At 37.4% G+C, this 14,654-nt stretch overlaps 1 pseudogene; it reads right to left on the bottom strand.

Annotated features, from left to right (window-relative positions):
* Positions 1–8,776: 8,776 nt before the first annotated feature.
* Positions 8,777–8,895, bottom strand: LOC122896941 (annotated as a pseudogene).
* Positions 8,896–14,654: the final 5,759 nt, after the last annotated feature.

Genomic DNA, 14,654 nt, shown 5'->3' with positions numbered 1-14,654 from the left:
TTTTAGCAACATGTGCAAGGAGTTTTATTTATCAAGTCAGATCGCCTAGTCTTTAAATAAACTCTTTCAAAAAAAGAAGTGAAAAGCAGGTTCATAACCCATCAGCAGTTTCTCCAGAGTTACTTAGTGTCATTGTCACTAGAAAAACACTTCATAAGTTCAGAACACTGTCCGGCAAAAATACGTGGAACTGAAGGGAAAGCCCGGTGCCCACATGGAAGGACTTCGCTGCGTCTCCTAAATTGAACTATGTGCATTCATAGAGAATGTGTGATAGATTTCCTTGTTATGTATACACTCTTTTTGTTCAACAGTGCCAAGAAGTGATAACTTGGAGACAGAATGATACTGACAGTCACCTGTCATTCATTGTCCTTTATTCTAACAACCTCAGGCATTCAGGCATGGATTTATGGGTTTTCCCCCCTTTTGCTTTATTTTTAAAGGGGTTGGGGGATGGGGGAGAATATCAGAGGATTCAGTCCTGAATAGACTTTTGTTTTGCTCTTTCTTTTACCTCTTGACTGTGTCAAATGCACTGTGTCTCTCATGCAGTTTCTCTCTTTAGAGAGCCTCGGCTGGGCCAGCTAGTTAGTATTCAGAGACAAGGCAAAGAGGATGAAATTCTTCTCTCTGCTTGCTGAGACCGCAAATAAGCAATTAGACTAAAAGCAACGTATTGGGCAAAGAAGGCCCTCGCAGACATCACTGTTGACTGGAACCTGCCAATATAACTTTAAAATCGTAAAAACTTCATAGCAGGGAGGAAGAGTCACTTAGAGGCAGGCACATAAGTTGGTTAAGACACTAAGTCAGTATTTGCTACAGACGTTTCTGCTGCGTAATGTACTCTGTGAACTGTAAGATTTTCCATTTAATCTTGTTTACTTATTGTAATGAGAAACAAATGGGTGGAATTAGCAATGGTGATAGAAAATCCAACCTTTTATTGTATTGCATGTTATGAAAACATTTCCTAGATTGGCATGGGACTCCCATTTTCATTTGAGCTCACTTTAAAGGGCTGTAATGGAGGTCTGAAGGTTACAAACTGTTTTATGTCTGACCAAGCAATATCATATATCTCCGCTGAAGAGTTAGAGGAGACGTTTAAAACTGTATGTGCCGCCAGCCTTTTGCTAGGTGCCAGTGATAGCACAGGAGGTAGTTCCTAAGGATCTTCTTCTTCCCTTTAATACAGAGACTCCCTGCTGGGTTCCAGCAACTGATGCATTTCCTGTGCAAATGCTCAAATGCCGCTCCTCTGCTCATTACATTGGGATCGCCTAATTCCATTTTGCGATAGACCAATCTTCGGTGAGCCTTCAAGCCTGTCCAAGGGATGGGAGGTAGCAAGTAGACCTTCCCGATTTGATATATTTAATCCATCCCCTTTCCTTTTGCCACCCCTATCCTTCCAAACCACATTTCCCAAAAGTTGAGAAATGCTAGCCTGATGAATTTATTTTTACATTTTCTAAGCCAGGAAAAAGAAAGGAATCTGGATTATTGACATTCTTTACCGGAACTACAGTAGACTAGAGTTAGCAGAAAAAACTGCTAATCATCACAGTTTTCGTGTTGGAAGCAATTTGCCTATAATTAGTAAGTTGATAAATACCAACAAAATGGGTGCTAAAACGAACAACTCTTGTGCTGAGAGACATTTGACTCTACATTACACTTTGCATTTTTATATATGCAGCATTACATTTTGTTACAAAGAGCGACAACTTTAGTGGCAGCTGAAGCATTCTCATCTGTCTTCTGAAGGAAAGCAGACATACATCTTAATATAACAACTTCTTTTATAAAACATATCTTTTTTTGAGGAGTAAGCAATGCAAGGATAAGGCAAGAAGTGGGTATTTTATTTATTTTCTATAAAACGGCAGGAGAAGATGGGAGACCTGTTTTGCTGGACAACGAAATGCCGTAGCACGTAGGACGACACGGTACCAGGGAATTAGGCTTGTTCTTCCTTGGTAATACCAAACTCACACTTGTTTGGATTTATTTCTTTTCTACATTTCATGTGAAATGATCATTGTAGGAAATGTTCCAACTCCATTTAGAATCCAGCTCATGGCCATTCTTGTTCAATTCCAACAAGGAAATGTGCATGATGTACTGATACGTGATGCACATGTTTAATCCAGATAAACAAGATGTGGTATGCTGCATCTTTAAAGCCAACTGCATTTGTATGTCTGAAATGTTTTAATAAAGCACTCGCTTTTGTGGGGGTCTAAATCACAACAGGTATGTTATATACAATAAATAAAAGCCTATGATAGCTTTATCAGTGGGACGCTGAATCTCTGATTCTCACCGTTATCAGAAAGCATAGTATCACAATAAATTCCATCTAGATGATCTGACAGAATAGATTATCCCCCCCCCCAAAATTGTGAGGGTATTAAAAAAAAATTCTTTACGGGAATGTGATTGAGAAAATGCTAGATCTTTCTAGTGCTTTTTAGAAGTCTGTGACATAATTTTAGGAGCTTCATTATCTACAACCACTTAATAGGTAACTTGATTAGTCCACGTGGTTATCAGAGATCTTGCAGGATGCTCAGACCAGACCATGTGGTCAATGAATTGATTGCTCATTTTCAAGCATCTTCTAATCTAACCTTTCCACTAGGTTCCTGGACGTTAATACGTTTGCCGAAGTTCGTTTCTTCTTTCCTTTTAAACAGTATACCTTTTGTGTTCCTACACACTGAACGAGACAGTAAGTAATGACCACTGGCAAAACAGATGCATGTTTTCCTTCCCCTCTTCAGAACATTCTATAGTGGGTGGTAAAATATTTAAGCCATTTCAAAGTCATGTAAACTATCCCAAATATGTCAGGGGAAGAAGCAGAGGCTGCAATTCATTATTTTTCTGCAATGAATCAACATGAAAGAGAACATTTTAAAGACCCAAGTACTTTGTTTTCATTTACAGTTCAAATCAATAATTTCATACCATGAGTATTTTGCTTATTTGAGATACAGCACATCTTTGATCAGTAACAGATTGATCACCATGAAAGAAAAAGGCTGAGATTTTGAGGGAGTGTGTAACGCAGTTATTTGTGGAGGACATGTACCATCTCATTTATTATTATTGATATTACTATTATTTTTATTCTCATTAGTGTTTTCCTTCATATCCATCCCAGTCGAAGCCCAGGCAAATAACGGTTTTAATGAAGATTTATTGTAAGATGGGATCAAAATTCATTTTGTAAATGTAAGTTGCTCATGGTATGCTATCTGATTAAAAAAAAGTAAATATTTTCACCTTGAAACTTAGTCTTGTAACTCCTTTTTCAAAGCCTGCCTCTTCCTTATTTTCCAAGATCAAGAACAATGTATTTAAAGAGACTCTGAGATTAAAGAGTGGAGCTATGCAATTTGGATCTGGTCAATTTTGCTGCCATTTTTATCACCGTTATTCTTTCATTTATTATAGGTCCTCCTCTCTTCACATGTGACTCTGTGTAAGAGAGAGAGCAGCATTTTGTGCAATAGCATTTAACCAATCTCTGTGGAATATTTTTCTTTTCTAAAACAAAGTTACATATAATGAGCTGCGAGTGTCTTTCTTTGTGCTTGGTTTAGTCCCAACCTTTTTTTGCCATTCAAAAACAATGCTGACACATGCATGAAATGCCAAATAGCATTAGTGTAATAAAGGAGTTAAACCGAACCCAAAGCATGGTCATATATTAAATTGTTTTTAAAAATACTGACCTAAGCACCTCTAGGAGATGTTATTAGTAAAATTTGAAGAAGAAGAAAAAAGACATTTGGAAGTGAGATGCGCTCTCCTTTGTAGCCCGTATAATTGCTGATTTGCCATCATGTTTGCTTGCGATGCCTTTGTCAGATATTATTTCATGTCTCTTTGTCAAAGGAGAGGTTTTGAAGCCTTTTTTCTGCATCTGGGCAACTGCTGTTCAGGGCTCAGACCAAGCCTCCCAGGGCTACAGCAACGTGTCCAAAAAGCTTTTGGTAAAAAAAAAAAAAAAAAAAATCTTTTAAGCAGCCCCTCATTTCCACTCACCAGGTCAACGCATATGTTTTACCAAAAGAAAAATTCTAACATTTCAACATCGGCTTCAAATACGGTAAGTGGAACTTGGTGACGATTTTTCATTAAGACCTAGTGTTGAATAACTCTTGCTCACCCCCAGACCGAGGAAAATCGAAGGCAACTGCTATGTCATCTTCCCCGGTAAGTGGTGATTTTCGAGAATGTGATGATTTATCAGGCTTTTCTAAAAATAGTTGGCATTTCGAAGTAGATACTTCCCAACACATAGTAAGGCCCTACTTACATAGTAAGTAGATACTTCCCAGCACATAGTAAGGCCAGAGGGAGTAAAAAGTTCATTTTCTCACCCGCTTACTTCTTCCTGGGGAGTTAAGCGAAAGGGCTATGGTAAAGTGCTTCATATCAGCAAGCAAGAATGGGAAAAGAAATGACTGTAGAACATACAATGATAGGACTATTTTCTGCACAAATCCGACGAGAAGGAGGACTATTCAATTAGGCCTCGTGGCTACTTTTAATGAGGGTTGTTGTGGAATAAAGTGGAAGCATCTGTTACCCATGAACCACCACAATGGCTACGTAAGAAAGACACAGCTCTCTTGTCTATTGATTGGGACTGGTCTTCACGGAACATTCTTATTAGTATGCTTAGAACAACCGTGCAAATCTCTAAACCAAATTAATTATTCCTGGCATTCCCCAGAGATAATCCCACAGTCATTTTTTACCAAAGTCAGGGAGCAGGGGAACCCCTTTCTCTGTACATATTTTACTACGGTTCGCGATGCCTAATTGTCCTACTGTATGTTGCCCTATTTTACCAGCTACAGTCTGAATTCATTCCCATTCTCTCCTTAAAAGTTTGAAACCCCCTAGTGACAGGAATATTAATGTGCCAACACTGTCATATCTATTTCAGCTCATACATATGCAATGTCTTTGTTTTCAAAGATTTATGTCAGACTTTGCTGAAGTGAGGTATTCTACCATTTTAGATAATAGCATGCCAAAGTGATGTTATCAGCCACATTCAGCACTCACTCAAGCAAACGGGAGGAGCTTCCATTCCTTCATGGCTTAAACTCATAGAAACTGTTATTTATCCTTATTTGATGAGAAAATCTTTCAGGGGGAAATGGTGTATTTTTAGAAGAAGATTATGGCCATCCTGTGGATTATCTTTTAATTAAGAATGGATGATTTGTGCCCACTCTGCTGTAGCAAACGTCTTGCTGTTAATGAAGTTTAAAAAGACTTACTTTATTTAATTACAGCTAATCACCAGGGTAAAATGTGGAATTTTCTTTGATCCTACATGTATTGTGGTAATCCCTTTGGCAGATAGCATCTCCTCAAAATATTTTGAGTTTTTTTGGCGGTCACATCTTAGCAGAAGGTGGAACCACCTTACACTGAAGAACTTCTTTCATTCCCTCTGTAGTTGCCTACCCTGGCATAAAATTACACAAAGTTTTCTTACAAGTTGAGATGGTCCTTCAGACAGAGAGAGTCCTGAAGCTTTCAAGTATTTGAATCTTTTACTTTGTCTAATATCCAGAATCAGGGTCTTTGCTCTTGTTCAATGATTTAATTCAAACGACATCATTGGAGAGTGTTAACATATGTGCCCAGCACTAGGCAGAGCAATGGAACTAGAAACACAAAGAGAACACGGACCCACAGTAAACCAACCTTTACAGAGGGGTTGTGTTCACTTTCTACTGCATTCATTCCATGCGGACATAAATATGTAAATGTGCTTGAAACCCAGGGGTTGCTTTGTCTTTGGTTTAAAACCAGGAATTGTTTTGCCTTTGGTTTGATTTGTTTCTAATCATCAGAATAGAATTTGCTTATTTGAGCCCTCTAAGATAAAACAAGGCTTACTTTTTATTTTGTTCCTCTTTATCTTACCTTTGGAATCAAGTACAATATGTGACCCCCCGCCCTTTATACCTTCCTGAATCTCAAAGAAAATTTTTTTTCAAGAATACATATTAAACCGGTTCTAATTCTAGGTGATATCGGTCTCTGATTTTTTCATCTTTATAAACACCAGGCTTAATCACTTCCACTAAAAGGAAAAGGAAAATCTTGAATATGCTTCCCATGTTTACGCTTTTGATTACAAATTATTTTTTTAAACAATTAGCATGGTTTATGCTTTTAATCTCAGAGATGTCATCCTGTTTTTTCCAAAAATTACCTTTTCTCCTTTTGCTATGTTTTTATTCTGTAATCTTCTCTCCCTTTGATGCAGACAATGTAGGCTTGTTTGGCACAAAGGCCCCGAAGGGCAAGGTTGGCTCCCTGAGGAAAAGAAGAAAAACTGTCAGTGGGCGGCAGGAGAGGGTACCCGCCTGACCTACTCCACCCCAACCGTCCACACTCCCTGAGAGACGGGGTCAAAACAGCATCTGAACAGAGTAGATGGACTGGTTTTTTGGAAAACAAAACTTTCCTGGAAAATGACTGTGTCTAAACTAATCAAAATGAAAGAAATATAGGTCTTGGTACCACTTTTCCAGGACTTTACAACTGGCTGGCTTCATGACCATAAAAATGAAAACCCAGCAGTCCCCCCCCCACAAAGAGAATTCTCACCAAGGCAAATAATTCCTTTTGAAACAACATGAATAATCTATTAACTCACCAATCACTCTTATCATTTTTAACTTAAAAAGAAGACGTCATCTGGGCAGAACTATTTGCTCACATCTCCAAATATTTTCTGCTCTGTTTAACAAATTCAAGTTTCTATGAATTCTTCTGGTTTGCCAGGACATGAGCAGATTTCAAGTAGGTTTGTTGTGAAATCAGTACAAGGTCTCTATTTCACACCTAGGGTTCCATTATCACACAACAATGAGAACTCTCTTCCCACCATCTGCATCTGAGCACTCACACAAATCCCTCCCCTGCAGCCTTCACACTGCCCCACCCCCAGGTGGGAATTGCTCTGCCACTTTACCCACAAATCCCCGCGTCCTAGTAGTAGACATTCAGACTTCAAAGTCATTAAGACTAGAGGAAGTTCTTCAAAAGTGCAATTCATGTCTTAAAAAAAATTAAACACTATAAAGTCGGAGAGCAAAACAGAATTTGTGGTTAGTTCCTGTAATATATTAAACATCTGCCGTTTTGTCTCTATTGGGATGTGAGGTTGTGCTGAAGTCACATCCTGATAACATCTGCACATCAGTGATAGCTTTTGCTTTATTCTTTCTGGTCCGCTGATGAGAGATTCTTCAACATCCCTTCAGTCATCAAGACCCCAGTTGAATTTCTTTGCTTGTGACAGCCTTAAAGGTGGTCTCATTTACATTTGCGAAAATGTCACAATATAGAAAGATATTTTCAGTTTGATGTTTCATCCCTTCCTTTTTTTATCCGGATGCTAGTTTTAGCTTTTCAAATGAATGTCGATCTCAAAATAGATTTTCCATGAAATATATTTTGTCTGATTTTTGAAACACCATGTCTACAGCAGAAGATTTTTTTTCCCCCAAAAAAAGTTTTCCACGAGGAATGGCACCTCTGCTTCTGCCTGCACTGCAGGAACAGCTGTGTGCCACAGAAGGGCTAGCTGGTTTGACACCCAGTAAGGCAGCCTGTACCAGCTATTAGAAAAGGTCAGGTATTGATAGGACCTTTGTTTCTTCTCTTTCCCTAATGACCCCAATTACCTCAGAGCTGAGTAAATAGTCAATAAACAATGGCATTAACATATGTAGAAAAAGCATTTATTTTACTTTCCAAGATGATTGGCAATGTCCTCTGCAGGTCCAGGGAGGTCTGTGAGCTTCTAGTGGTTTTAAAGCAAGTTGGGACCATGAAAAGTAACATAGAGTATTTCCCTAAATAATCCTAAAATAACTGCAAGGATTATTTATAATGCTGAATGTATCTTTTTTTGATGCAGCCAGCCATCAGTTAATGGAAGTATATAAGTTAACTTTGCAGAGCCCTATTACTTATAAATTTTAAAAGGATTACTTGGTTTTGACTATTAATTTTCTTGATCAGTTTAGTGGAGATTTTTCTTTTTTTTTTTTTTAAAGATTTTATTTTATTTATTTGAGAGAGAGAGACAGTGAGAGAGAGAATGAGCGAGGAGAAGGTCAGAGAGCGAAGCAGACTCCCCATGGAGCTGGGAGCCTGATGTGGGACTTGATCCCGGGACTCCAGGATCACGCCCTGAGCCGGAGGCAGTCGTCCAACCAACTGCGCCACCCAGGCGTCCCAGTGGAGATTTTTCTTTACCTACCTGGAAGTCATAGAGTTGAATAAATTGTTTTATTGGCACTCTTTGTCAGAGTTGAGATCTTATTCACAGAACATACCCTCTTTTAATTTCAAAATATTTGAAAGAAAATTTTTATCATTGATTTCTAATGTAATTCTATTATAGTTAGAGAATGTAGTCTGTACAGTTTTCCTTTTTAAAAAAATACATTGAGGGGCACCTGGGTGGCTCAGTGGGTTAAGGCCTCTGCCTTCGGCTCAGGTCATGATCAGGGTCCTGGGATCGAGCTCCGCGTTGGGCTCTCTGCTCAGCGGGGAGCCTGCTTCCTCCTCTCTCTCTCTCTCTGCCTGCCTCTCTGCCTACATGTGGTCTCTGTCTGTCAAATAAATAAATAAAATCTTTAAAAAAAATACATTGATACATATATTTTCGGTTTACGTTGTTGTCTACCTTGGTCAACATCCTATATATACCTGAAAAGAATATGTATTCTACAGTGTTGGATAAATGTTCTATAAAATACTGTCTTAACCAAGACTGTTGACGTTACCATCCAAATATTACACTTGATCTTAGCCAAAAGGCCGAGAAGCGATTATTACCATCCAAATACTATCTATCTTACTTATATTTTTTGTCTATATGTTTTATCAATTATTAAGAGTGGAGTACTAAACATGCCCAATTATGATTATGGATTTAAGTACACCTTCCTCTTCGCTTCACGGATTTCAGACTCTTATTAGACAAATACATATTTAAGATATCTTCCTGATAAAGTGACCTTTTTATCATTATGGAATGCCCTCTTTATTTCTGGCACTACTTCTTCTCTTGAACTCACTTAGTCTGATATTAATATAACTACACAGCTAGAAAACACAGATTTTATTTTTAAACGTCTGGCTACATTTGTGGCTCAAATATTTAGAAAGAGTGCATCAGCTTACCTGTCAACTTGTGTTCCCATAAATACCAACCACAGGGGTGAATTTATCTGTTCACATCAGTAACACATAGCCTTCTGAGACAGGAGCAACTACGGAAGGAGAAATTAAACTAAATGAAAAATGAGTGATAACATTATACAAAATAAACCCGAATATAGTCTTTATTACTTAGAAAACTTCAATTTGTAATCTTTATTATTATTTTAATATTCCCTAAAACTTTGAACTCAGTTATGAGCTGTTGTGGGTTGAATAGCACCCCCCCAAATTCATACCCATTCAGACCAACAGAATGTGACCTTATTTGGGAAGAGGATATATATATATGTATGTATATACACACATATATATATACACACATACCCCTACCTGATTTTTCCCTATCCCCCTTAGATAACATTCTTTTTGCCTTAAAATTCACACAGAGAAATATTTTAATGGATTAAAAAAATAGTACTGTGCAATATGTATGTACTTTCACAGTGATTCCACCTCAAGTTTGGCCAAAGAAGTATATTAAATATCAAGTGACCTTGCTATATATATGAGAGAAATTATAAAATTATAATATTGACAACAACACTAATAAAAAGCAAGTCACTCCTAGGGATCTAATTTTGTAGGGAAAATCTCTTCAAAGTAGATTTTCAAGGTAAGATCTCCAGAATAGTTAGGACATAAACTTCCAAGACTCAGGAGGGACTAGCTGGGTCCAGCTCTCCAGTTTCTAGAAAATTCCAGTTCTTCATGTATAACTGACGGACAGAGCAGACTTCCAAATAAAACTCGGTCATGTCGATTTTTAGTTGCACCTGTGGGAAACAGCAAGGCCAGAGTTGCCCTGTTAATGCTGCTGCAGTGTTGATTCTTGCTGTTTGGCATGGTGGGACCCCCTGAATCATGAGAAAGCTGGCAGAGCCTGCTATCCAATTTTTCTTATAAATCCATTTTCTGTCACAGAATTTATCAAATAAAGCTCAGTTCTTCAGTTACGAGTTTGTGTCAGTGTTAGGTTTGTAGTCCACATGTCTTTCACCTTGTAAGCACTTGGATTAGTTTTTAGGGTCTGCTCTCATGTAACTGTGATCCCCTAATGCCAGAAATTGCCAGCAACTATCACTATTCCTAGGCTTGATTTTGAGGTATTTGGCAAAGTTTTTCAAAGGCTCTTCCACTCTCAGAAGATACAGTCTATATCTGTGATTCTGACAAGGCAGGCTAAATGCAATCCTCTAAGGTTTAATTGGGGATTGATGGTTCTAAACAAATCTACAGATATTCTTGGATATAAATTACCTGTGTTATTCCTGATTCTTTTATGAGAACATCTACATCATATGCTCTATCTTTCACTGTCACCTACGGTGACCTGTTCTGCTCTAAATACTAATTTTTTTCCCCTTTAGGTTGCTGGTTTCAAACAAAAATACTCACAAATTTTGATTTCAAATTCCCCGTTTCTTTTGATAATGTCCTACATGACATTTCCTCTCTACCAGGTTCCTTTGACCCCAACCATAGTCTCCTGATCTCTTCTTGATTCTCTGATTACTGTTGATTCTTTCTCTGCATTTCCCCTTTTTTCCCTTTCCCCTAAGATTAGGTTTCCTCTTATAGATAGATCTCTCTAGGCTATTTTCTCCCTTTTATAGTTTTGACAATGACTTTAGGGACACCTCAGTGCAGATGACTCCCAAATCTATACAGTGGTCAAAAACTCAACTATTATTCCACATAAATCTTTTCTACTTGTGCTTTATATTTCTCCAAAGTACATATTTCAACAAGCCTCAAAGCCTTATACAACTCTGAATCACCACTCATTCCCTTCCATTCAGCTTTCGTATTCTGTAACATAACCTCCAAATATTTTTTTGAAAGCATTCTTTTCTTCCCCATTTTACTGCTACCCCATTTTTATTGCCAGCAGTGTGCAGTATGACATTCACCCCCACCAAAAAATGTATATGGATATATATGCACATGAAAACATACTGATATTTATTACAAATGTTATCAATAAAAAGGATGTGTAGCACACAAATTAAAAATTAAAATAAAATATATACTGTCCTTTGTTGTAAATTTCACAGATCTAGTTCATTCTCACACAATGCATTTGTTCATTTTCACCATACTCTCAGACCCACAGCCAACCAGCAGTTGCAAGTGATAAAAAAAAAAAGAAGTCCTGATACAAACATTTTTAAAAAATAAATGCAGATGTTGGAACTATACTCCTTCAATAATAAGATGGGCAACATCTAGATAATAAAATTTATTAGAAAAGTATCCTATGAATTTTTGTTCTATGCCCCATGGAATGACTATGGATATGACCTACTTTTAAGTTTAATCTACATTATTGTAAGTTTCTTCATTGCTATCTTAAACCGAGACAAAAAATCAAGTCAGGATTGTAGTAGCATTTGCCAATCACTGTAGTGTAAATACTCCATAAGGACTAATTTCAAGCTACCATCACAATGTCACTAAAACAGTGTTTGGATGAGATATTCAAGAGTACATCATTCTAGTTTATGTGCACAACACAGACATGTGTAACCACAAATGCATAGATAATAGTAAAGGATAAAGTGGGTACTTCATTACCTTTATTTTTCATTACCTTTATTTTTAATGGAAATAACTTAGTTGCAGGTTTACTTTTAATAAGGACTATGTATAGGGACGCCTGGGTGGCTCAGTGGGTTAAGCCGCTGCCTTCGGCTCAGGTCATGATCCCAGGGTCCTGGGATCGAGTCCCACATCAGGCTCCTTGCTCAGCAGGGAGCCTGCCTCTCTCTCTGCCTCTGCCTACTTGTGTGCTTTCTCTTCCTCTCTTTCTGACAAATAAATAAATAAAATCTTAAAAAAAAAATAAGGACTATGTATAAAACTGACTCCACAAAATTCCTGAAAACTTAGCCATTGGCTCTCACTAGCAGGTACAGACTATCTCCAGGACAGCACTGTTTCTCATTCATCTAGCTTGTGCAATGATTTCCTAACTACTCCTTTTCTTTTCCTTTTTTGAAGCCATCTCTCATATAGTTTTGAGATGGCACACGGATGCACAACTCCTATTGTAACACTCAGAATATTTCCCATCCGTAAGAGAATAAAGCTTGAACTTCAGACTGACATTCAGGAATCTGGATCTGGACCTTCCAGATTGCCTTTAGCACTTGACTTTGTGTTATAATTCACTCTAACCAATTCTCACTGTTTCCAACTTTCTATATTCTTCAGCAGTACTTTCTGCCTGAGATTTTTCTCTTTCCATCCTTGCATATTCAAATTCTATACACACCACAAAATCAATGAAAAATTCAGATTTTGTGTGAATTTTTCCCTCTTTCTCTCAGTCTGGAGATAACTTAGCCCATGCCTCTCTCTTTACAGTGGTCATTTTTCTATCTTGTATTCACTTTTACTGCTTTTTTTTGGGGGGGGATGTGTAAGGGAGTACTTTCATTACTCGGGATATTAAAGGAAATATGGACTCTCTGTTCTAACGAAACTCAGTTTACAGAGAAGATAGCAAGTCCACAATTACCAAAGAGTATGTTAAGTGCTATGGTACTGAAATGTACTGTAGGCTAAGAGCCAAGCAGAGAAACAGGGGAAAACCCTGTTAAGGGACTCACTCAGCCAGCTTCATCTGTCTCCTGTCCTGAAGGAAAACGGTATATCTGATGCACAGATACGGCAGGAGTGAAGGCTGCATGGAAGTAAGAGGCAAGAAATGACACGTGAAAGCTAAGCAGAAACCTTCTATGACAACAAGCTCGAACTTCAGTCTGTAGGAAATTAAGAACTTTCAAATGATTTTAAGTAACTATCATTTTGACGGAGGTATGGAGGGTAGATTGAAAAGATAAAGATTCGGAAGGCAACACCAGACACAAGTCTTTTGAAGCAAGTTTGAAGACGACTGCCAAGGCACTGAATTCAGGTAGTGACAGAGAAGTGGGAATTCAGTTAAAATTAAGATTATTTAGTGACTGAATATTTGACTGACAAGATGAGTCAAATGACCTTCTGGTTGATGTCTTTGTTCAATGGATGGGCAATGATACCTTTATTTAAATAGGTAGGATAATCATATAATTGACCATTCAAACCAGGACAGGTGTAAGAGCTAAAAAGGAGGCAAAAATAGTGGGAATGATAAAATTTTAAAATTACTTTGCTTTTAGCAGAGAAAGACAACTATCATATGATCTCCCTGATATGAGGAAGTTGTGATGCAACATGGGGGCTTAAGTGGATAGGAGAAGAATAAATGAAACAAGATGAGATTGGGAGGGAGACAAACCATAAGTGACTCTTAATCTCACAAAACAAACTGAGGGTTGCTGGGGGGAGGGGGGTTGGGAGAAGGGGGGTGGGGTTATGGACATTGGGGAGGGTATGTGCTTTGGTGAGTGCTGTGAAGTGTGTAAACCTGGCGATTCACAGACCTGTATGCCTGGGGATAAAAATATATGTTTATAAAAAATAAAAAATTAAAAAAAATACTTTACTTTGGGTAATTTGCTGTTCTTACTTTATTGGTGGGAGTATATAGTAGCTCTACTCAAAAGTAAATTTCCAAAATAAAATTATTTCTAAAACAGAACCACTTCTACTTGATGAGTAGAATATATCAGTTCATGTGCAAATAACTATGGGTTATATGTGTGCTATGGCCAGCTCTGCATATATTTCTGCTCCATAACTTTCCTAATTTGTTAAAAACATTGTTTTTACTATAATGTCACATTACTCCAAATTTCTTCTTTATGATTACTGCAAAACCAAGTAATTTTATTTTTAGTGTTGCCCTTTGTGAAGAATTTACAATTGCATTTCCAATAATGTCATGCAGTTAATCTATGACAAAACACACTTCCAAAAGCTTTACTTAGATTCTGTAAATAGGATGGAAAAATTAAACCACTTTTGGGATTATTTTCTACTTGAAATATCTGATGACCCTGACATAAAATTGACATCATTTAACTCTTCATGGAGTTCTTTGTGGAGTTCTTCTTCTACTAATGGGTCAAAAATAAAAGCAATGACTTCATTTTTCTTTTAAGCAAAAGAAATCTTGGGATCAAAATAAGTGAAATTAATTGAGATGAGCAGTCATCTGATCTAAATGAAAACTCATGTTTCAAAGAGTCATAGATAAACATACTGATTGTAATGCAAGTTTTAAATAACTTTACTTTGGACTCAGTCTCCAAAAGACATTTCTTTTGTACTATATACTGATGGTGCTTAGCAAAGTGTCATCTTCTATTTACTGTACCATTATGTCCCCTGAGGGTAGTGGGTAGTAAATGTCAGCTAACCTTTTTTGAAAGTTATATAGTCAACATCAAAATACCTTGAGAGATGATAAACCAACATTC

This window comes from Neovison vison, chromosome 1 (assembly GCF_020171115.1).
Source record: "Neovison vison isolate M4711 chromosome 1, ASM_NN_V1, whole genome shotgun sequence".
In the NCBI taxonomy this organism is placed as follows: Eukaryota; Metazoa; Chordata; class Mammalia; order Carnivora; family Mustelidae; genus Neogale; species Neogale vison.
This window is presented reverse-complemented; position numbering and strand designations above follow the sequence as displayed.